Consider the following 21,348-nt stretch of genomic DNA (forward strand, 5'->3'; position numbering starts at 1 on the left):
CTACTTTGCCCCTGTGTTTGTGTCACAGTTTTGAAGTCTAAGTTGTCATGCAGTGTTAAGCGTGTTTCTGAACATTAGAATCTATTTATAGAAGTGTTCAATCTTGATGCCAGGATTGCATTAAAATTATTATTATTTTATATCATCAAATATCATTATTTACATTCTACTTGTTATTATAAACACCATAATTCAGTGTAATAGAACAGAATTGACAAAGTGCAAACACTATGGCTGAACAATATGTTTCTCATCTGCTAACAGAAAAGTGAGCACTCTGACTTGATTCTTCCCAAAAGACAGGTTTGGATGAGAGATAAAATCTTAGCATATATTCATTCAGTCTTAGATATAGGCATAGATACAGAGTACGGCATACTGCAAATATATACAGAGAGATACATACACAAACAGAACTAGAGGAAGGGATCAAACTTAGATATAGAAACAAGCACAAACATAGATATCTAAGATAAAGCAATCACTCTTTTTGATGGATTACTCATAGTCCAGACTTTTCCAATTATTTATCTTCTATATTTCCCATAAATCGGTGGTAGGTCTAGAGACTTGATGAAATTTGAGTTCAAATAACTAGCAAGAAAATATTGGGAAATGTGTCTTTCCATTAACAGTTTCCATTCCTGTCTTGGTAATATTCATTGCTAATCAATGACTATATCCATTCATGGAAATATGGCATTAACATTATACTAATTTTCTCAGTTCATTTTCTGGAATTTAAAAAATAAGAAGATTTTATTGTTGTTTTTCAATAAATAGTTGCTATGATGAAAACTCAACAAGAACCAACCAATGGAAGGAAGGAAGGACTCAGTTTTGGCTCATGTGTGGGGAAGAGCCCATTATGGCAGAGCAGGCAAAGCCAGAGGAGCAGGAGGTGTTTGCTCACATCTGGGTGGATTGGGAAGAAGACAAGGAAAGGTTCTGGCATTCATCTGGCTTTCTCCATTTGCCTCCAACGCCTCAGCTGACCCCATTTCCATGAATCCTCAGACTGAAAGTCTCTCAGTCCTCACCACTGAGGGTCTCAGTCGAACTGCTGCTAAAAGACTCTAGTTCCTGATCCTCACGCCTTATATACCTTTCTGCTTTCTGTCATCACTTCCTGGGATTAAAGGTCTGTGTACTTCCCTAAATGCCACTGACAATTAAGGTAGGTCTTCCTTCCTCAGATAAGTGACTTGGAAATGCCCTCACAGATACACTCCAGGATGAGTTTCAGTAAATGTCCCAGATATTTCCTAATACAATCAAGTTGACAGTGAAGAGGACCATCATAAAGAGTCAGGGCAAACACTCTGTTCCTCCCTTTATTTATGAGTTTTCAAAACAATGATTTGGTTTCTGACATTTTTCAACAGTGAACAGTCAATTCTTCATTGTTTTAGAGTCCTCATGGATGTGAGAAAATGTTCATGTTTTCACGTGTCACAGTCAGCATTCATAGTGATGTCCTCGCTGTTCTGTGGTCAGCCACTAGGATCTTAGCCATGCTGGTTTCATTGTCTCTAACTTCAATCTAGTAGTTCATTGACAGCTTTCTTACTTTCTAAAGTAACAATGCAAATCTTCTACTTCAGCCCTGATCACATCCCTTTTGCCTATTTTCTAATTATTTGACTGAGAAATGATATCTAGAAATCATGATATGAGCTCTAGATGACCATGGCTGCCAAGTTGCTCATTGCCGCACTAAATCTTCCTCTTTTTAAAGTATCAATGAGACAGAATGTATGCTTTGTAAACTCATCAGCTTCAACCCAAAGATGTGGCACAGTGGGTGGAATTGTAATTGAAAACTGTTGAGAGCCTCTCTGAGGTTTTCTCAGAGATCCTGATGAAGGGACAAAGGGAATGCTTGCTCTATGTCCCTGCCCGGGGGCAGACTTGGCAAGGTCTGGTGAAGGAATGCAGTCAGGGCCTTGAAGAAGTTAAGGTTTCAGTTCCTGATAAACCAGTCTTCCCCCTTGAAGGAATTGTGGTTATCAGTCCTAAGGCAGTTGTGTTGAATTCTGTGTTCTCTTTGCTAACATTGTTTGATTTAGCTTTCTGATGCTCTTGGCCCATTTTCCCTTTGCAAACAGTATATAAGAAGTTGTACTGCTAATAAACTTACTTGGTGTAAGTCACCAACATATGCAAGACATCCTGGTTCTAGTTTTCTGTATTCTTTATTTCTTCATCCCTGGTCTACCTCCTTGACATTTTCCTTTTTGGGAACCTTTATCCTGTGGGTTCAGGTCAGGAAACCAATCAATGGTTCAGTTCATGAGTGTCATAACAGAAGTATCTACAAGGATTTAGTAAAATGAATTGAGGGTATGGTTGGCTAAAAGAAGAGAAAGCTTGGGAGTTTCTCACTCAAGAGGTAGATTTATGTCACAATGAAAGAATAGAGGAAGCAAGTCAAAGGTAAAAGGACAGACTCTCCAGGTATAGACAATATCATAATAAAGGATATATTTAGAAACAAGTTTTATGGCACCTGTGCATACCTTGGGTTGGCTGGAGCCAGCAAGATTACACACATACTATTTCAATAGGCAAAACATAGAGTGATATGATTCTGAATTAGAGCAAGAGCCCATGGAGCATTTGAGAAGTGAGTAGGAGCACATGAGAAATGCTGAATGTATCTGATGGAGCAGTAGGAAAAGTTCAAGATTTCTGGTAAGCCTAGGGGACCCAAGTAAGAGTATCTATGTAGGAAAACAATAAGACTTTGTGAGGACAGGGAAGAGTTGGTTTGGGGATGTGATAATTTTGAGAAACTCACATGTACATAAGTAGCACAAAATTAAATTTCTGAAGCTGGAATTTGGCTAAAATGGGGAAGAACTCATGAATCTCATTATGCCTCTTACATATCTAGGCTATTTCTGGGCACCCAGACAATAAACAAACATTTATGTTTGTCTGTCATTTATTTGAGCCATGGCTATAAATGATGAGTTTGGTTGACCTCACACTCAATTAATATTTTGTCTCTTGTGGGTGAACAAGCTACATTGCATGCTGGCTAGCTGACTCTACTAGAGAGTTAAATGACTTACAGATCATTCCTCATGGGCATCACGAGAGAGAGAGAGAGAGAGAGAGAGAGAGAGAGAGAGAGAGAGAGAGAGAGAGAGAGAAGCCCAGAAGACAATATAGATATCCAGATACTCACACAGGGGAGAAACAGTAATAAAAAGTTGAGCAGACAGTGCATGCAGGACTTCCATCAGATTCTCAGTAAACAATATGTTCAGAGATGGAGAAGTTTGATTCTAGGGATCAGTGAGACTCCAGAGACACTGTTGAGCCCTGAATGGTACCACTGTGAATCCTATAGGGACAGCTACCATGACCCCTGCTTGCTGTAGAGCATTTGACCTGGACTGGAGCTGGAACTTGGATCCTCGGATGGCTCCTTTCAACAACTCCCCGTAGCACACTTCAGTGCTCAGTGCCATTTACATGAATTTATATGCCCCTAGGTTGTTCACCTAAGTGCAGAGAAATGAGTTTCTCTGTGTTAACGGACAATAAAAGGAGCTGTAGGAAAAATTTGCCAAAGCTGAAACCCTTGCAATAACTGGAACACAGATAGCAGTGTCATTTCAGCCAAGGTGACAAGAGTTAGCAAAGAACCAGGGCAGAATTCTTGTCACATTAGCATGGAATCCAACTTGAGGATGGATCCTTTTAGGAAGTCGGGAAATGGTCCTTCAAGAAAATGACAGAGAAGACATACAGATATAATGGGGGCATTTGCAAGCACTGCAGCATGAAAGTATATAGCTGGTCTGGAACTTTCCATCTAGACCAGGCTGACCTTGAACTTGAAGAGATCCACATGCCCCTGCCTCCAGAGTACCAGGATTAAAGGCGTGTACCATCACATCAATCCACAGAGCACCCAATACTGATATCTTATGTGAATCCTAGTAGGTAGCTGCCTGAGTGTATAGCATAGCAGAGCCATGCAAAGGGCAGAATCTGAATGAGGCCAGGCTAGGGTCACTTGGATATTGGTGTTAATGTGTCCTAATTTGTAATCACTGAGGAGTCAAATCTGACCTTCTCTGTACCTTCTTTGTGTTTTTACCATAAATCCCATGTCTCTACCTGTCTGATTCTTTGTAATCCTAATGAATCTAATTAACCCTATAAGGGAAAATGAAAATATAGGCTTGACTAGCACTAGCAAGATGGAGAGGATAGCTAAACCCTGCTCTAATTAACCTCTTCCTGCCTGACACTTGATCTTTGGGTTTCTACTTACATATCAAAAATCCAACAATTTGCTTCATTAGATTTCTGCTTGGTTGCTTGGTAATAATTGCCCCCTAGCCACTGATGTGACACTTTTGAATGTCATTTTCTCAGAATCCCAGTGATGGCCATGATCACACCATTCTATAACATCCTTATTTTCCTACCCTAATGTTGCTAGCACACACAGCTACAAGCCCAAGAATGTTCAATAGACACTTTCACACTGATAACTGGACTTTTGTTTCCATTGCCCTTCTGGATTTTTGACAAGTCAGGTAAGCACTCAGTGCCAAATGCGTGAAGAAATGTGTAAACTCAGGACATTCACTGTATGCTCAATGTCTTTCCATCTGGGTTGAGATTTCCCCCTTCTCTGAATTTTAGGCAGGAACATGGGCACTAGCTGAGGCATTTCCATAAGTGCTTGTGACACTAGGCAAAGCCAGTGTCACAAGCAGCCTTCATTCTGTTTTGCTACTTCATGTAATTTTTCTTGTCCCCTCTCAACCCCTCGGAGGTGTTCTGATCATCCTTGCTCTGAGCTGAGTGGCAGTTCTGGCAGGCATCAGCTGGCTTTGCAATCTGTGCCCTTGGGAGGGAAGTGGTGGAGGTAAAGACTGGCCATTTCAGCCAAGAGAAGCTGTCAACATGTATCAAAAGCATGTTTCACAGTCCAAGTGGTTTCCTTATGTCAGCCCCAGTGTCATCAAAAACAGACAAATTGAGGGAACAGAGACAGGCTTCGTGAAAAGAAGGTAAACTTGCTCAAAGATCAAGCACAATCAGGCAGGAATTGTAAGGAAGGAGAAGAGAACAATGTGTTCCAACAAAGAATTGAATCCATTATGTTACTGGGTTTGCCAGCAGACTTAGGACACTGCTGTCCCAATTGTAGAGGTGGAAGAATGAGACTCATTCAGTGATCTGTAGTTTTCAACCCATATTGTCTTGACACCAAAGGCATAAGCATTTAATTTTATACCTTCCTGGATTGTTGCCAGAGACCTATCAGAAGGCACTGGAGAATGCAATGGCTAGTTGTAGATCCAAGGCAGGTGTTCCAACTGTCCAGGACGGAAGCAGGGGCTCTAGCCAACCTGAAGAAATAGTTGCCAAGAATTTAAGCATGATGTTCATTCTCTCCCAAGGCAGCCAGAAACCCAGGAGAAGCCTGACATATCTGCTGAGAAAATAATCTTTGCCATCTCTCTCCACTTGTACTGCAAGCCCCACACTCATCCTTGTCTTCTCTCTTGACAACATATCAGCTCCTGACTCTTCTGTCTGAAGTCTCTTATCACAATGAAAGTGATTGGTGGTGAAGTTAAAACATAGGCATGATCCAATTTCCCCTTTCCTTGACATTCTCCACTAGCCTTTCTGTCCTCTTAGGGTGAAAGCCAGACCTTCGCAGTGACACACAGCATGGTTAATTATCACCACCGCTACCTTCTACAACTGGCTGTGCTTCTGCTTCCCCAGTGCCTGCCATGCAGAAAGCACTTAGTAAATGTTTGTTCAGTGAAGAGTAAATGAGGCAGAAGTCCCTTGCAGGTCAGTGTGTTAAAATTAATGTAGTTAACTGTTTCTAAAATGATTCTTAACAATCCATGATTCCCAGTATCTACACATTGATGGGGTCCTTTCAGTGATGGTAGGACCCATGACTTGCTCCTAAAGCATAAAATGTGGTAGGGGTGACAGTATAGATGTGAGATATGTGTGTGTGTCTGTGTGTCTGTGTGTCTGTCTGTGATTATATGCGATTATATATATATATATATATATATATATATATATATATATATATATATATATATATATATATACACACACACACACACACAAATGGAATGGGGATCTTGTCCCCATTCTGTTATCTCTGAATAAATGAATTGCCGTGAGGTGAGCCACCTATAGTGGGAAGGCCACATGCTCAGGAGCTAAGCATTCTCTCTATCAGGTGAGAGAAGCCTCCAGACAAGAGCCAACAACTAAAGCCCTCAGTCTTATAATCATAAGGGATGACTGTATTTTGACAAAAGCTCTACTACGTGACCTTTACTGCTGTCAGTAAGACTGTCAGCTAGGCCCCCAGCTAAGCTATGGCTGATGCTGAGATTGTGAAACGATACATCGGCATTGCCATTAGCCTCTGTGCATGCAGTAATGTGTTAGAAACAGGTTAAAACCTATGTTCTCAGCCGTGGCTATGAGTGCTTGTCCATGAGCAAACGTCTTTCTCAAAATCCTTCCTCTCCATTGCCCCCCCTCCCCCCCACCCGCGCACATTAGGACAAAGGAGATGGAAGAAAGAGCTTGTCATTGTCAGGAATAGATGAGATGGGGACTCTATAGTTCTGAGACAATGGCAAATACAAGGAAGTATTTTAATCAAGATTCTGCTGCAGTTTAATTTTGCACAGGGAAAGTATAAATTTTTCTGCTTACATACCTACCCTTGAGGGATGGATATGATATAGACACTCCACTTAGGACTGAGCACTCCATAGCAAGCTCTATTTAAGTTTCTGCAAGCATCACACTTGGCCAGTCTCTCCTCAGCCAAGTCAAATCCTATGACCAATTAGATTAAAAGATGATGCAATAGACTCTACTTTTTAAAAAGCATGATTATTAATATATACCAGTTGTGAAGATTAGTGGGATTCATATGAATTCCTGAGTGTAAATATATCATGGATTAATCATATCTCTCTGCCTTTCTACCCTCTCTCTCCTCTTTGCTTCCTCTTCTACCCACCAATCCCACCCCCATAGAGTCCTCTTACTTTTAGTAGACCTATGTCTGAATGGAGAAGTGCTGAATTCACACTTTAGGGAGGAGTGAGTTAAAGGAATGTATGTCACTCTAGCCCATCTGAGAGGAATTATCATGAGTACCAGTCACTAGGATGTTATGGGTAAGCATCCCCAGAGGGAACAGAGTCAGCTCGGTGGTACTACAACTCACCTACCTTTCTGCTACAATGATCTCTCAAGTGAGACCTTCATTTATGAATCCTCTTTCTCACTTCTTTTGCCTGTTTAATCCTTTGCAAAGTTTCATCATTTTTCACCCATATAACTTTCCTCATTCATTCATTCATTCACTTATTCATATGTGTTAATTCAAGTATAACAGATACTTGGTCTCCTATACCTTCTGCATGAGGATCTCTGGGCTGGAAAGCAGTAATGAGTGTTTTAACCATAATCCACATCATCCTTACAGAAATTCAAGGCTGGGAACCATCATTCTAGAGGACGCTTACAATGACAACATTAGAAAAGTTAAATCATTCTCTGATATCTCTGTATATGTATTTTCACTGACTTATCTTCAGTCTACAGATCCAGTGACAACAATGTGAGATTTTGTTTCATTACTTCACTACTATTCTATTGATCTGCTCATCCACTCAGTGAGAGTCCTCTGAGCCATGACTTCATCTTGGCATGTAGATTTCACCTCTCTTAGTAAGGTAGGCATGTGAACAAATAATCATAACACAGAGTAAACGTGTCACTGAACCTACATCAGGCCTTTGAAGCCCAGATGAGGGAGAATTTGACAAATCTGCCTGAGGCAAATCAGTAAGGTTCACAGAAAAAGTCTGCTCAACCTGGGTCAGGAAGACAGGGTCAGATATTCAAGCTGGTGGAAAGCAAGTTGGTAGTGCCAGAGTTTAGAGCAGCATTTCTCAACCTGTGGGTCATGACCCATTGGGGAGTGGAATAACACTTTCACAGGGTCACCTAAGACCATCACAAAATAAATACATACTATGATTCATAACAGTGGCAAAATAACAGTTATGTAGTAGCAACAAAAATAATTTTATGATTGGGCATCACCACAGCACAAGGAACTGTTATTAAAGGGTTACAGTATTAGAAAGTTGAGAACCATTGGTTTAGAGTCACAAAAGAGCACTTGCAGTCTCTAGGAACAGCTAACTCCTCAAACTTCAAGGTCTGTCAATGCAGGAATAGGTAGAATGGGGAGTCTATATTTCTGAAATATAGTAAACACAAGAAAATGCTTTAATAAAGATTCTGCTACAGTTGAATTCTGCACAGGGGAAGTATAAAATTTCAGTCTGGGCTTATCCTTTTCCACCACTGGATCTTTCAGTGAAACCTGTCAGCCTCTGAGATCAATATTTCTGTTTCTTCTCCTCCGCCTGTCTCCCAGCTCCTCTTATCAGGATTCTTCAAACAGGGCTTGTATCTTTCTTAGCTCACACCTGTCAGTGTTTGCAGTGGAGGTAAGAGAATGCTGCAAAAAAATGGGGCAAAATACTCAGAGGTGCATCTCTTGGCTCTGCATGTTCGCACTGAGCATGTGTGTGTATCCATGTGTGCACATGTGCATGGGTGAACAAACAAGGAGACAGGGACCTGCCATGAAGGCTGACTTTTAAAACGGGAAGTCCATTGAAAACTCACCCACTTCTTTCCTTTCTCTTATCGGTGATCAAACAGTGACCTGGAGTTGTCAACAGTTTTTAGTCATAAAGCAATAATCACATTTGTAGGAAATGTGTGGTAATTATTAATAGCTGTTTCCAGATTGAACTACCAACTAGAAACTTCCCAGAGAAGACCAGGATGCTTGCTATCCTCTGCTCAGACTGAGAACAAGCAGAATATTCCCAGAGAAAAGCCAAGGCTACCCAGGAAAAGGATAATAGGCAGGTTAAGGAAATGGTGATGATAATAACAGTTATTCATTACATTTGGGTCCAAATTTGGCATCTGGATCAATTAATGTTCCTTTCTGTGACAAAAATGCTTGAGAAAACCAACTTAAAGAAGATAAAGTTTCTTTTCAGTTCCCCGTTTCCCAAGCTACAGTCAAGTCCATGGTCATTGGTCCCATTTCTATGGGTCAGCAGGGAGACAGAGCATCATGATGGTGGGAACATATGACAGTGGTGGCTGTTGATTTCAAGATGGCTGAAAAGACAGAGACCAGAGACAATGTCTACCTTTTAATGAATGCACCAGTTATCTGCTCCCTTCAGCTAACCTCTGCCTCCTTATTTCTGCCCTCCCAAGTGCCATCACAATGCAAACCCAGCAGTGTATTATCTATTGATCAGGTCAGAGCTCTCATGATCTAGTCACCTCTTAATGACTAAATCTACCAGCTGGGTACCAAACCTTCAACATGGGAGTCTTTGAGGGGGGAGTACTTCATATCCAAACAATAAAAGATCTCTAGATATTTCTCAGAGCAACCAAGTTTGAGAGCCACAGTATAGGTTTTAAAAAAAAACAGACACTTTGTGGTGGATTAGGAGTGTTCTCACTCCATTGTTAATTTTTACTTGCAAAAGGCAAAACATGGATTTATTGTTCATCAAACTAATCCCAGGATGAATGGCTTTTGGCATGGCTAGATCTAGGAGCTCTAAAGAATGCCATTTGCAATTGCTCTCCATCTCTCAGATCTGCTTTATTCTCAGATGGGTACTTCCCTATCCTAGCAAAAATAGATACTAATAACTTGGATCTTGCATTCTGTCTTCTTAGCAACCTTGGCAGAATGAGAATAATTCCATCCAAATTTCCAAGACCAAATCTCCTGGCCTAATTGTGTCAAACTATAGGACTGTCATTGAGTCACTTGCTACACAAAAGAAGGACTCTGATGAACCAGACCAAAATCATGTGGCCAAACCCAATCCTAATGTATGTGGAACATGTTGTGAAAAGAAACTAAGTAACCTCCAAAGGAAAAGCTATACCTACTAGGGCGTTAAGGTAAGATGCAAATCAAGAAAATCACAAAACAATAGGTGTTCTGTGTTCTCCACAGATAGATTCAAATGAGGACCCATAAAGGCAGGACTGAAACCTGAACCTGATTTTCCTGAGCTCAAGTACAGTGCTTACATGGTACCGTCTGTTATTTTCAGGTAAGGTCCTGACCCGGGCTGTATTAACTTTAGGTATTCTCTGAGTCACTGAGACTGTCACTGCCTAAAATACATATTTTCTTATGTGTTATGGACCTTCAGATAAAGGGAATTGATTCTTCTCTGGGACAGATATGTGGGAGGAGCTACCAGGGATGAGGATCTTTCTGCTTTGGCATTCCTGGTCAGCTCCCAGAAGTTAGGAAGTTATGACCAGCATTCGAAAAGACGAGCTACCATCCAGCTCTGTTCCTCTGCCTCAGATTAGTCTTTCTAGTTTCAGACTCATTAAAACACTGAACTTTTAAAGTTTTCACCAAACTAAATCTCTCTGATTATGTCCGTTGTGAGCATTTTACAGATGTTCATTGTTTTTAACACATAATTACAAAGAGCATTAAATCATAATTATAGATTTTTTCTCATTTAAACTGCCTTACCCTCAATGATCACATCTGTTAAATGGTAATAATAATAATAATCAATAATAATAATAATAATAATAATACCCACTTCATGGAATCATTCATCTTTTTCAAGAATGCATACTGTACACACTCCACATTTCAGGCACAATACTAGGCATTGGTGACAGTACAGTGATGGAGAATAGACAAGAAGCCCCACCCCATGGTAATGGAGAGAAAAAATAAATTCCTTTGTGTATCATGCCTTGTAATTGATAGTTCCTGGTATGAGTGTCATCTCTGTTGCTTATAGAGTTGCTATAGCTATGGTTACTGTCACTGCCACTATTGCTACTGCTGCTACAGTAGCCACTGTCCAGAGCATCTGCTGCCACTACCACTGCTACAGCCACCATTAACAGTTCTGACACAGCTGGTAAGTTCATGAATTAGGATCTGAGCCCAAGTCTGATTATTTTTCAAAGTGTTTGTTCATGAGCCGGGCATGGTGATAAAATAAAATTCCAACACAGGTTGTCTTTACTATTCCCAGAGTGAATTCTTTATGCCTCTAAGTTTCATTTTTCCAACATCACAATTCACCCCAGTCAGGTCATGTTCTAATCTAGACACTTGGTACAAACAATAATAAGTTAAGTCTGCTTGCACTAGGAAGAGCAAATTGAAGGCCAGAGACAAAAGAATCATCAAAGAAACAGTACTCAGTGGTAAGAAAGGCCTTCAAATGAGATTGCTATAGGATGTCTGGGGCATAGAGATGGTAGACTGGTAAGTGTGATTCTGGGTCCTTCTAGCTTTTTGCATCTAAGGCCAGACATGCAATGACCTTTTCTGGAGGAAGATAGTAATCAGAGGCCTCCTTCAGCTAGATGGAGGTAGAATGTGGGCAACTACCATTAACTCTGCTTCTAAGCATTTCCTTACTAGGAAAAACACATTCAGAAAAGGCAGGAAATTGAGCACCTATCTAGAAAGATGTCTCTTCCTCACAGACAGCAGACAAATGGAAGTACTTAGCAAAGACTCACATCAGGCTTGCACAGTACCCAGTCATGCACAGTGTGCTAAGGTGTCAGCGCTGTCCTGCAGGACCCACAGGAAATAGTTCCAAACACCCTAGCTTCAGGTGTCATCTGAGACTTAATTGTGAAAATCTGCTATGCTTGACTCCAGCATGGGGACAGTTATCCTGTAGGCAGTCAGAGTATCAAAAACTATTAACAGAATAGAGGCCTGGATAGAACTGTGCCTTGCAAAGGTCTTTCATGGAAAATGAAAACTTGGAGAGCAAATCCAGGGGTTGGGAGGCTCAGAGTTCAACAAATGTATCTGTTTCAAGACCTTGAAAAACCAGCGAGGTTGGATTATGAGAAAAAGAACAAATACATCTTTATTAATTCTGAAAAACAGCTGGAAATACAAAAAAATATGATTTAAAAAACCCTCATACCTCTTCTCTGGTTGTAACTGGTAAAGTCGCAGCTACAATCAACTACCAGGAGGGATACGCTCTGTGTTGGCAACTAACAAGCACAGGGACTTTTTTATATTTAGATAATTTGACTTTGAGACTAGCTTAATCCAAGGGCTCAGATGGTATTTTCAGAAATTCACATTGTTGGCCTATTTTTTCTCTACATTAGACCTGTTTTAGATGAATCCTGATAAAGCAGCTATTTGTATCTCCAGAGAGTTTTTACTGTTTTCTTTGGAAGTCCATAGCCAGAGGGATTCTGTCTCCGTGTGTTCAGAAAAGGCCTATCAGGTCTAAATGTTCTAGAGGGATGGAGGAAAAGGTTTCAAAAAGAAAATGACTGGTAGATTGATTTGGGTTTGTGTTGTTTTACTTTGACAAGAAAAAAAAATAGATCATAAACAAAATCAATAGCTGCACACTGTAAAGATGCCCACATCCTGCTAGGAGGGTTCTAAGTCAGTTGTTCTGAACCAAGGGCGGTTTTGCTTTCCATCCCCAGGGAAATTGGCCATTGTCTGAAGCCAATTTCTGTTGTCACAATTGGGAGACAGGTGAACTGGCACTGAGAGAGTGTGGCATCATTTTTAAGGGCCCAACAGTACACAGTGCACAGTACAACAGACTCTTACAGCTGAGACTACTAAGTTGCCCTGGCCTATAGGGTTTCCTCCATTAGGGAAGGTGGCCAGGCAGGGATCACCTGTCAGCACATTTGGCAGTGCTGTAAGAAGATATCAAGAGCTTATGGAGGAGGTGGTAGAGATGTCAATCATGAGGACTTGAGTTTGGATCCCCAGAACCAATAAAAAAGACTAGGAAAGGTGGTCCATGCTTTTAACCTACAAAAAGGGAAGGTGTGGAAAAGCAGGAGGATCCTTGAAGGTCATTGGCTAATCAGTCTAGCCAAATAGATGAAATTTAGGTACAGTGAGAAAAATCTGTCTCAAAAAATAAAGGAGGAGCCGGGCGGTGGTGGCGCACGCCTTTAATCCCAGCACTCGGGAGGCAGAGGCAGGTGGATCTCTGTGAGTTCGAGGCCAGCCTGGACTGCCAAGTGAGTTCCAGGAAAGGCGCAAAGCTACACAGAGAAACCCTGTCTTGAAAAACCAAAAAATAAATAAATAAATAAATAAATAAATAAAATAAAATAAAATAAAGGAGGAGAGAAAGCCAGGAAAAGATACCCAGCTTCTACTTCTGACCTTCACACACACACACACACACACACACACACACACACACACACACACACACACACACTACATGTATTTACATGCATATGTACACACAGCTACACTATCAAATTCACACACTATACACACACAATACAACAAACACATACATTAGAAAAAAAACCTTCCAATGAGAGGACAGATCACCTTAGAACTTCCCATCTCTTAGCTCCTCTTTGGAAGTATATAAGCTGCAAGAATTTCTAGAAGGCTCTGAAATGTTTCCATGTCTCTCCAACAACAAAGCATCCTGTGTGCTGTGGGATGGTCTGTATGTCAAATGTGTTGCTCTGATTGGTCAATAAATAAAACACTGATTAGCCAGTAGCCAGGCAGGAAGTAAAGGTGGGACTAACAGAGAGGAGAATTGAGAGAACAGGAAGACAGAGGGAGACACTGCCTGCTGCCGCCATAACAAGCAGCATGTGAAGATGCCGGTAAGCCACAAGCCACGTGGCAAGGTATAGATTTATAGAAATGGGTTAATTTAAGATGTAAGAACTAGATAGCTAGAAGCCTGAGCCATTAGGCCAAACAGTTTAAATAATATAAACGTCTATGTGTTTATTTTATAAGTGGGCTGTCGGACTGCCGGGGCTTGGTGGGACCTGGAGAGAAAACTCTCCAGCTACACCCCTGTGCATATTTGAGCTACACACTCTCCTGCTTCCACCCATACGGATCCAAAAAGAAGTGTCCCTGGTAGCCAGTCTGTGGAATCATGGGTTATCGATAGCCTAAGTTTCTTCTAGACCTGACATCTGATTATTCTAGATACTAGTTCCTTAAAGGCTAGAAAGATTTGTGACCAACGGTCTGACAAGGGTCTTCAAGCCCAAGAATCCATCCATTAATATTCTCATCAATCTGTTCATCTAAGAAAAATAAATTACTAGTCATTGAATATTTTAACAGATACTAAAGTGGGTATAAAACTAAATATATACCATAATCACAAAATGGCATTATTGATATTTTGATGACATTGTGTTAAAATATGCTCTGGGAGCACAGGATACATGTGGTCTTTTGAGTCGCCTGTGAGTTCAATGAAGGTGTCCTTGGAAGCCATACTTAAGATAGAAGATGTGTAATAGTTCTCTAGGGTCATGAAGGACAAGTAGCAGCATGAGAAATTGCTCCAAAGTGAGCTAGAGCCCAGGGACAAGCATCTGTCAGTTCCTACATCAGTACATCTTGGGACTGGATGGGAGCAGAGAGTGCTAGGGTTCCTGGCTCTCTGCCCGGGAATCTAGCTTGGGGCCTGACCAATCTGACTTGACATTTCTATCTCTCCAAAAGTGAATAATTTCCTACTCACTTCTGGGGTGACATATTTTTTCTCCAAAACCATGATCTGTAAAATTAGATGTCTCAAGCAGCAATTCTCCCAGAAGGCAAGAAGACATGTTCTGAGCCCAGTCTGGAAGATGTGTGTTTCTGTCTTTTGCCAGGAAAGCTGGGCCAAGCCCAGACACCACAATTGCCAGAGACATTTGGGAGGTGACTGAAAGTGTGAAAGACACTGGGTTCTGGTAATGGATGAGCTCACATTTCCGGTATCTTCAGTACAAAAATAACACAGATGGCTAGGAAGAAGGATAGGCTAACTGAAACGGGGCCTGCATATTACACAATACGTTATCATACCAGACAGTTACAGCCAGCTCTTCTTTTCTTCTTCAACCTCAATTCTGTCACTATTCTCATCCCCAGCCATGCAGACAATAAGGTTTCCCTTAAATCCGCCATATTGTTTCTTTTAATTTTTTTTTTTTATTATATGTATGGTATGTGCCTGTATGTGCAGGAATGTGCACAAATGCTATGATGTACATGTAGAAGTCAGAGAATAACTTGCAGGAATTGGTTCCCTCCTTCCCCTATGTGAGTCTGAGGGACTCCAAACTCAGAGTCCCAGGCCTGGTTATTAATGCATTGAGGCACCTTGCCAATCCACCATATTGTCTCTTTTTTCCATACCTATTCAGGGAATGTTGGAATGCTCCTCTAAGGCTTTAGCAGGCCAAGTGTACTGTATGCAAGTGGGCTTTGGGGCTCAACTTATCTCCTAAAAAGGCATATTTTGCATGATCACCCATGGTACTTTACTTCTGGAAGTCTTTATTATAAAGTAGAACACTTGCTTAAATTGTCCGTTTAGGGCTGGTGGTGTAGCTCAATGATAGAGCACTTACCTAGCACAGCTAAAGCCCTAGATTCTTTTCTAGGACTAAAAACAAACTGTCCATTACTCCTGATTGACTATGAATTTCATAAAGATCATATATATATATATATATATATATATACATACATATATATATGTATACATATTCATAGTCACTCCTGATTGACTATGAATTTCATAAAGATCATATATATATATGTGTGTGTGTATATATACATATATATGTATATATGTGTGTATACATGTATATATGTACATGTATGTATATCCCCACTCTCACTACGTATCTAGCATTAATATGTTAACTTGTTATGTCTAATTCCATATTTTCAGTTTTTATTTTATGAGATTTTTTCTCTTTTATTGAAATAGAAAAATATGGAAAGCTTCACAAATTTGCATGTTATCCTTGAACAGGGTCCATGTTAATCTTCTCTGTGTCATTTCAATTTTTATATATGTGCTGCCAAAGTGAGCACAATATTGCATACTTTCAACACACATTTGTAGAATAGATGAGTGAGTGGATCAATGAAATAATGAATGAAACTTTGAAAGAACCTCAATAGCTAAACTAAGTCACATCATCATCTTTTGTAGAAGAATCTCAGATCTTGCAGTAGTAAGTCAAAACTAGGGCTCACTTAACAATCAAGCCTCTTTATTTTTGTCTACTCCAGTTAATTTTCCTACATTATTGTTTCATGGTTGAAAGAAAGACATTCCCAGGGAATTATTGTGGAGTTTGTTTTAGATGGAGAATGGGGTAAGCATCATTTAAGAACCAGGAATTTGAGTATTATAAAAATGTAAAATGAAGAGCCTAATATGACTGTGCAGTGTACCCGTTTAGTCCACATGGAACCTCATTGAAAATCATTCATCTAACTCTCGAATTCACTTGATTTTCTCATGACTTTACCATTTCTGATAAAGCAGAAGCCTCTAGGCCTCCTCCATGAGGAAAACATCTACAGCCCCATTACTGTGTTAGCCACTCCAAAAAAGTCAATATTGCCCAAAGTAAAAAACATACAGAACCTTTTAGAATCTTCCAACAAATCAACCCTTACTTCATTTTATATATAAACATCTGACCATATGATAGCAAAACATGCTTAGATGAGCCTAATTCCCAGAGAAGACGTAGCCAGAGTTGTATTCTTCATAGTTCTTCAACGATACAGAACCAAGGAGATGTATATTGCTATCTCACTCAGCCTTTCCATTCAGAGGTCATCTGATATTGAAAATTTACCTGATCCATCTAACTCCTGGCCTTCCCACCCAAATCTAAACTCCCAGGACTCTCCCACCCCCAGGGACTGCACCATGCTTCTGACTGCTCAGCTACATGTCCTTGACCTCTTTCTCACCTCACATAAACGTGTAAGGACACAAAGATTCCTTTATAATAAGGACTTGCTCATTCTGTTGTGGAGACTTGGATGCTTAATCTTCATTGTCAATTTGACTCCCAGAATCACCTGGGTGTTTTGGAGAGTATTAACTGAGGAGGGAAGACACACCCTTTTCTCTACTTCCCGATCCACTGACATATGGGTACATTCCCATGGCCACAACAGTGAACCTTTCCTGATGTCATGCTTCCCCCACCTTGATGGATGTTATACCCTGATGATTAGTTAAAATAATAGTCTTCCTTAAGTTGGTTCTTGGTAGGTATTTGGTCACAGCAATGAAAGAATTAATGCAAGAAAGCTGAGCTGTGCAGACTCATGAGAGCTGATAGAAAAACAATATGAGCAAAGTAGTAGTTATTATCATAATAGAAAAGCCAGGGGAACTCCCGGCTAAGATAGAGGAGAGCTACATATGCATGGTAGCCTCCTTCTATAGGGATTCTTTGAAGGCAATCAGTAGATTTATAGAAGCACAGAGATGCCCACAATCTTGCTGTGGTTCTGGAACAGACACCACTATAAACCATACCATAGATCTGATATGATAGCTGATGCAGTAAAACTGTCTCCTCTGGGCAAGGGCCTGAATGACTGTATCCCATCACTATCATGAAGAAGAGATAACCTTGCCCCTGTAGCTATGGCAATGGAATAAGCAAAATAATACAGCAATAGCTAGGGCTATATGGACAGAAGTGTGCTATTAATACTCTTTAGTAGAAGGGGCAGGGCACATGAGCTTCTCCTGAGATTCTGACCACCACACACGATCTTTGGAGGTGCTAGAGCAAATGGGAAATATGTTTACAGAAGGCAGGAGAAGGAGGGCTTCATAAAGTAGCTTCTATGAAGTCATCATCTGCAATGGAGTAGGACTTCCTGGTGACGCAGTTGTTTATGGGTCATCCACAGTCTTGCAAGTAATCTAGAAAAACCAAAGTCATTGATTCATCAAATTGGTATTGAATAGAATGGTTTCTGTGGTCAGTCACTGGTACTTTTTGTGGAATGAATAGATGTCTGTTAATGTCTCCCCCAGGAAAAGCAACATAAATGCATAACAAGCATAAAAATAAACAGAAGCAAAAATAAGTTTACAAGAAGCATTGTGTGACCCCTGCCATGAATAGTAAGATAAACAGCTAAGGCTGAATTACTGAGGGAGGAGTGTTGAGGGTGGAAATCCTGACAAGATCATATTTTCTGTGGGTTGAGCCATCTGAAGGTGAGGTATTCTTGAGGGAATGTAGCCCAGAGTGACCTTTTTATTCCATGTGGTATAGAGTGCCACTTCTCCCTGATGAACAATGTCTTCTGCCTGAGTATGAGAACACGTTGAGAATGGTTGAAGAACTAGAGAATACATTGTAATTCCTGAGATTGGTATATATGGGATTACATTTTTGACAAGCCATTGCAATGGTTATAAGATATGAAACTGAAGTCAAGTCCACTGTACAGATGGAACTTGCTTGTATAAAGTGGAAATAAAGCTTTACAATGGGAAAATAACATTCAGGTATCATCATCCATGTTATCTTCTGATAAGAGAGGGTGAGATGCAGGAGCTGGCTTGTAATTTCTTATAACTTGGGGGCAGGAAGAAGAAGTTCTAATTATACTTCTGCTAAAGAGCCCCTCCCATTATATGAACACTTGAAACATATGAGAAGAGCCACAATGGTGAGTAGGAAGAGAATGAAACAGAAATGATAGAAAGATGCCTCAGGTCCAACCTTTAACACAGTAGAAGATAAAATCCAGGATTCAGGGTGCTTATGAGGACTTTAATGATGCCTCAGTGCAGGAAACTACGAAGTATTCTGCTTCTGAACTCTTTGAACTGGGAAGGATTTTTAAATAAGAAATGGAAGAACCTCTCTTTCAGCCTGGCGTCTGAGACTATAGAAAAATGGGGTGGATGGGATCAGTCTGAGTATCTGAGACGAACTGAGTAATATAACTACTTGTCACTCCTTGAGACCAAAGCCATAGAACCTGAGACAATTCAAGAAAAAACAGTCCCTGATGTACTGGCTCATATGAACCATTAGACATTGGCCATTGCCAGCTGAGGTCTCCATGAATTTCAAGGACTAGAAGGAATCGGAGGAAAGACTGGGATTGCTGAGAGGATGGTAGACATTGCTCAGCATGGTGGACAATTTTTGATGCCCAATCTACCAGACCAAATAAAAATGACTTAAGACTCATTCCACAAGATGGATCCAATACCTGACACTGCTTGGGTGACCAAGAACCTGAAACTAGATAGCCCAGGGGCCTAGTGTAAACCCAAGTTCAACTCTTCTACTGAAAGAACAAAGCAATAAAATGACTCCTGATGACATACTGCTGTACTCCTAGATCAGTGCCTTGCTCAGCTATCATCAGAGAAGCTTCCTCCTGCAGCAGATGGGAACAAATGCAGAGACCCACAGACAGACATTATTCAGAGAGTAGAGATCTTGGAACACTCAGCACTAAATGGGATGTGAACCTTACAGAAAGGGAGAAAAGAGTGTAAGAGCTAGAGAAGATGGAGAACACCAAGGAAACGAGGTCATCTGAATCAACAGGCTCAACATAAATATGAACTCATACAGACTGAGGCAGTATGCACAGGACCTGCACAGGTCTACATCAGATAATATCCTGGAGCTGAAAAACAAACTACTCTGAAGGGCAGGCTGTGTGCCCAGCACTAGATGGACAACAGAAAATGAACTAAACAGCATCTTCGGAGGCTCCTTGTCTCATAATGTTGTGTCAGGGCTCTCTCTCTCTCTCTCTCTCTCTCTCTCTCTCTCTCTCTCTCTCTCTCTCTCTCTCTCTCTCTCTCTCTTCCTGACAGGTCCTTTGCACATATATCATGGCTTCCTGTTTAATGTTTTTATGGGATTCCTGAGTGTGTGAATGAGTGGGTCTCTGTGTCTATATCTGTTTCTTGTGCTTTTTTGGGGGGATATTTCCTTCTGTTTGTTTTATCCTATTCCAATGTTTTAGGTTTTGTTTTAACTTACTATATTTTATTATTATCCCTTAGAAGCCTATTTTCTTTTCTAATGAGAGACAGGCAGTGGATCTGGATAGAAGGGGAAGTGGGGAGAAACTGGGAGGAGTAGAGGGAGGGGAACTAATCAAGATATATTATATGAGAAAAAAATACTTTCAATAAAAAGGGAGGTGGACAAAAGAAAGTAGTCCGGCGGAGTCCACAGGCTTACTAAGGGACTTCAGTGGCTTTGCTGAACCCTGTGGCAGAGCATGATCCTTAGGGGTTACAGGATGCTTTAGAAGATCTGAGTGACTTCAAATGCCGTGGGAATCAGGTTTGTAAAGTGCTAAAGCAATTGATGGAGGGAGAAGGGGAAGCCTCTTAGGAGACTGTCAAGATCAATCCAAGGCAAAAGTGGCTAGATTTCTATTGAGCCTGAAGTTGCTTACAGGGAAAAAAATGACAAAAATTCAAAGACTTTGCTAGTAAGCTTCTGGAAGGCTGTAGAGCCTGAGTGCAAGTTCACAGAAGGGATGGAAGAGGTGTGGGTGATTCCTATTGCACCTGCCACTATGGAGGAAGGAGATCTTGTGAGAGAGGGAACCTTCCCACTCAACTCCTCAATGAGGCAGTCAAAGTTGCCTACAGGGGAGTCATGCTGTATCTGGACAATGAGTTGAACATATGTTAGCCCCCTAGTGGTGTACAGTGTGTATAAAGGTTTTTGTGGATGCTGAATTTCAGTGTGCCTAAATTCATTGCAGCCCACAAAAGCAACGGGGCAACAATGGGCAACTATGAATACATATAGGGACAGAATGGTGTGAGTGAAAAATATTAACCTTCTCATGGGGATAAACAACTATTCACCCTGGACAGTGTGTGGTGGACATTTCTCTCCTGTAAGAAAGTATACTGGAGTGGAAATTGTTTCTATGTCCAGGACTTTCTCTCAGCAGCAAGGTGTGGCTGATCAGCTAACAGCAGCCAAGCCTCTTGGATTCTGGAGAGAGTTGCAGCAATGGGTACAGCAAAGGAAAGCATGACTCCACTTCTCACTGGCCACAGGCTGGGCTGAGAAGTATGAGCTAGTCCTGGAAGCTCACCAGGCATGACACTGTGTGTCATCCTACCGTTTGGTTGAGTGAATGCTGTGTGCCTGTCAAATTTCCTTGAAACAGTTGTGTTTAGAACCATAGATTGCTGCTTTTGTCAAGCCTTGAGTGGGGAGGGAAACTTCTTACAACAGGTGGTGGTTACTGGCAGGGACTCATAACTAGTTAGACAGCCCAAACAAGTGACTGTTGCCATAGCATGGAAGCCCAAGTCTCACAAAATAATCATGTACATATCACCCCCTAAAAGACTCAGGGAATGTCACTACAGA

At 40.9% G+C, this 21,348-nt stretch overlaps 1 non-coding gene across 1 annotated transcript; it reads right to left on the reverse strand.

Annotated features, from left to right (window-relative positions):
* Nucleotides 1–15,911: 15,911 nt before the first annotated feature.
* On the reverse strand, nucleotides 15,912–16,018 carry LOC128095734 (U6 spliceosomal RNA). Its single transcript, XR_008213346.1, has one exon. It is a non-coding gene; the product is annotated as a U6 spliceosomal RNA (small nuclear RNA).
* Between the last annotated feature and the right edge of the window lie 5,330 nt (nucleotides 16,019–21,348).

The sequence above is a fragment of the Peromyscus californicus genome, unplaced genomic scaffold, assembly GCF_007827085.1.
Source record: "Peromyscus californicus insignis strain IS unplaced genomic scaffold, ASM782708v3 Scaffold_4__1_contigs__length_199733344, whole genome shotgun sequence".
Classification (NCBI taxonomy): domain Eukaryota; kingdom Metazoa; phylum Chordata; class Mammalia; order Rodentia; family Cricetidae; genus Peromyscus; species Peromyscus californicus.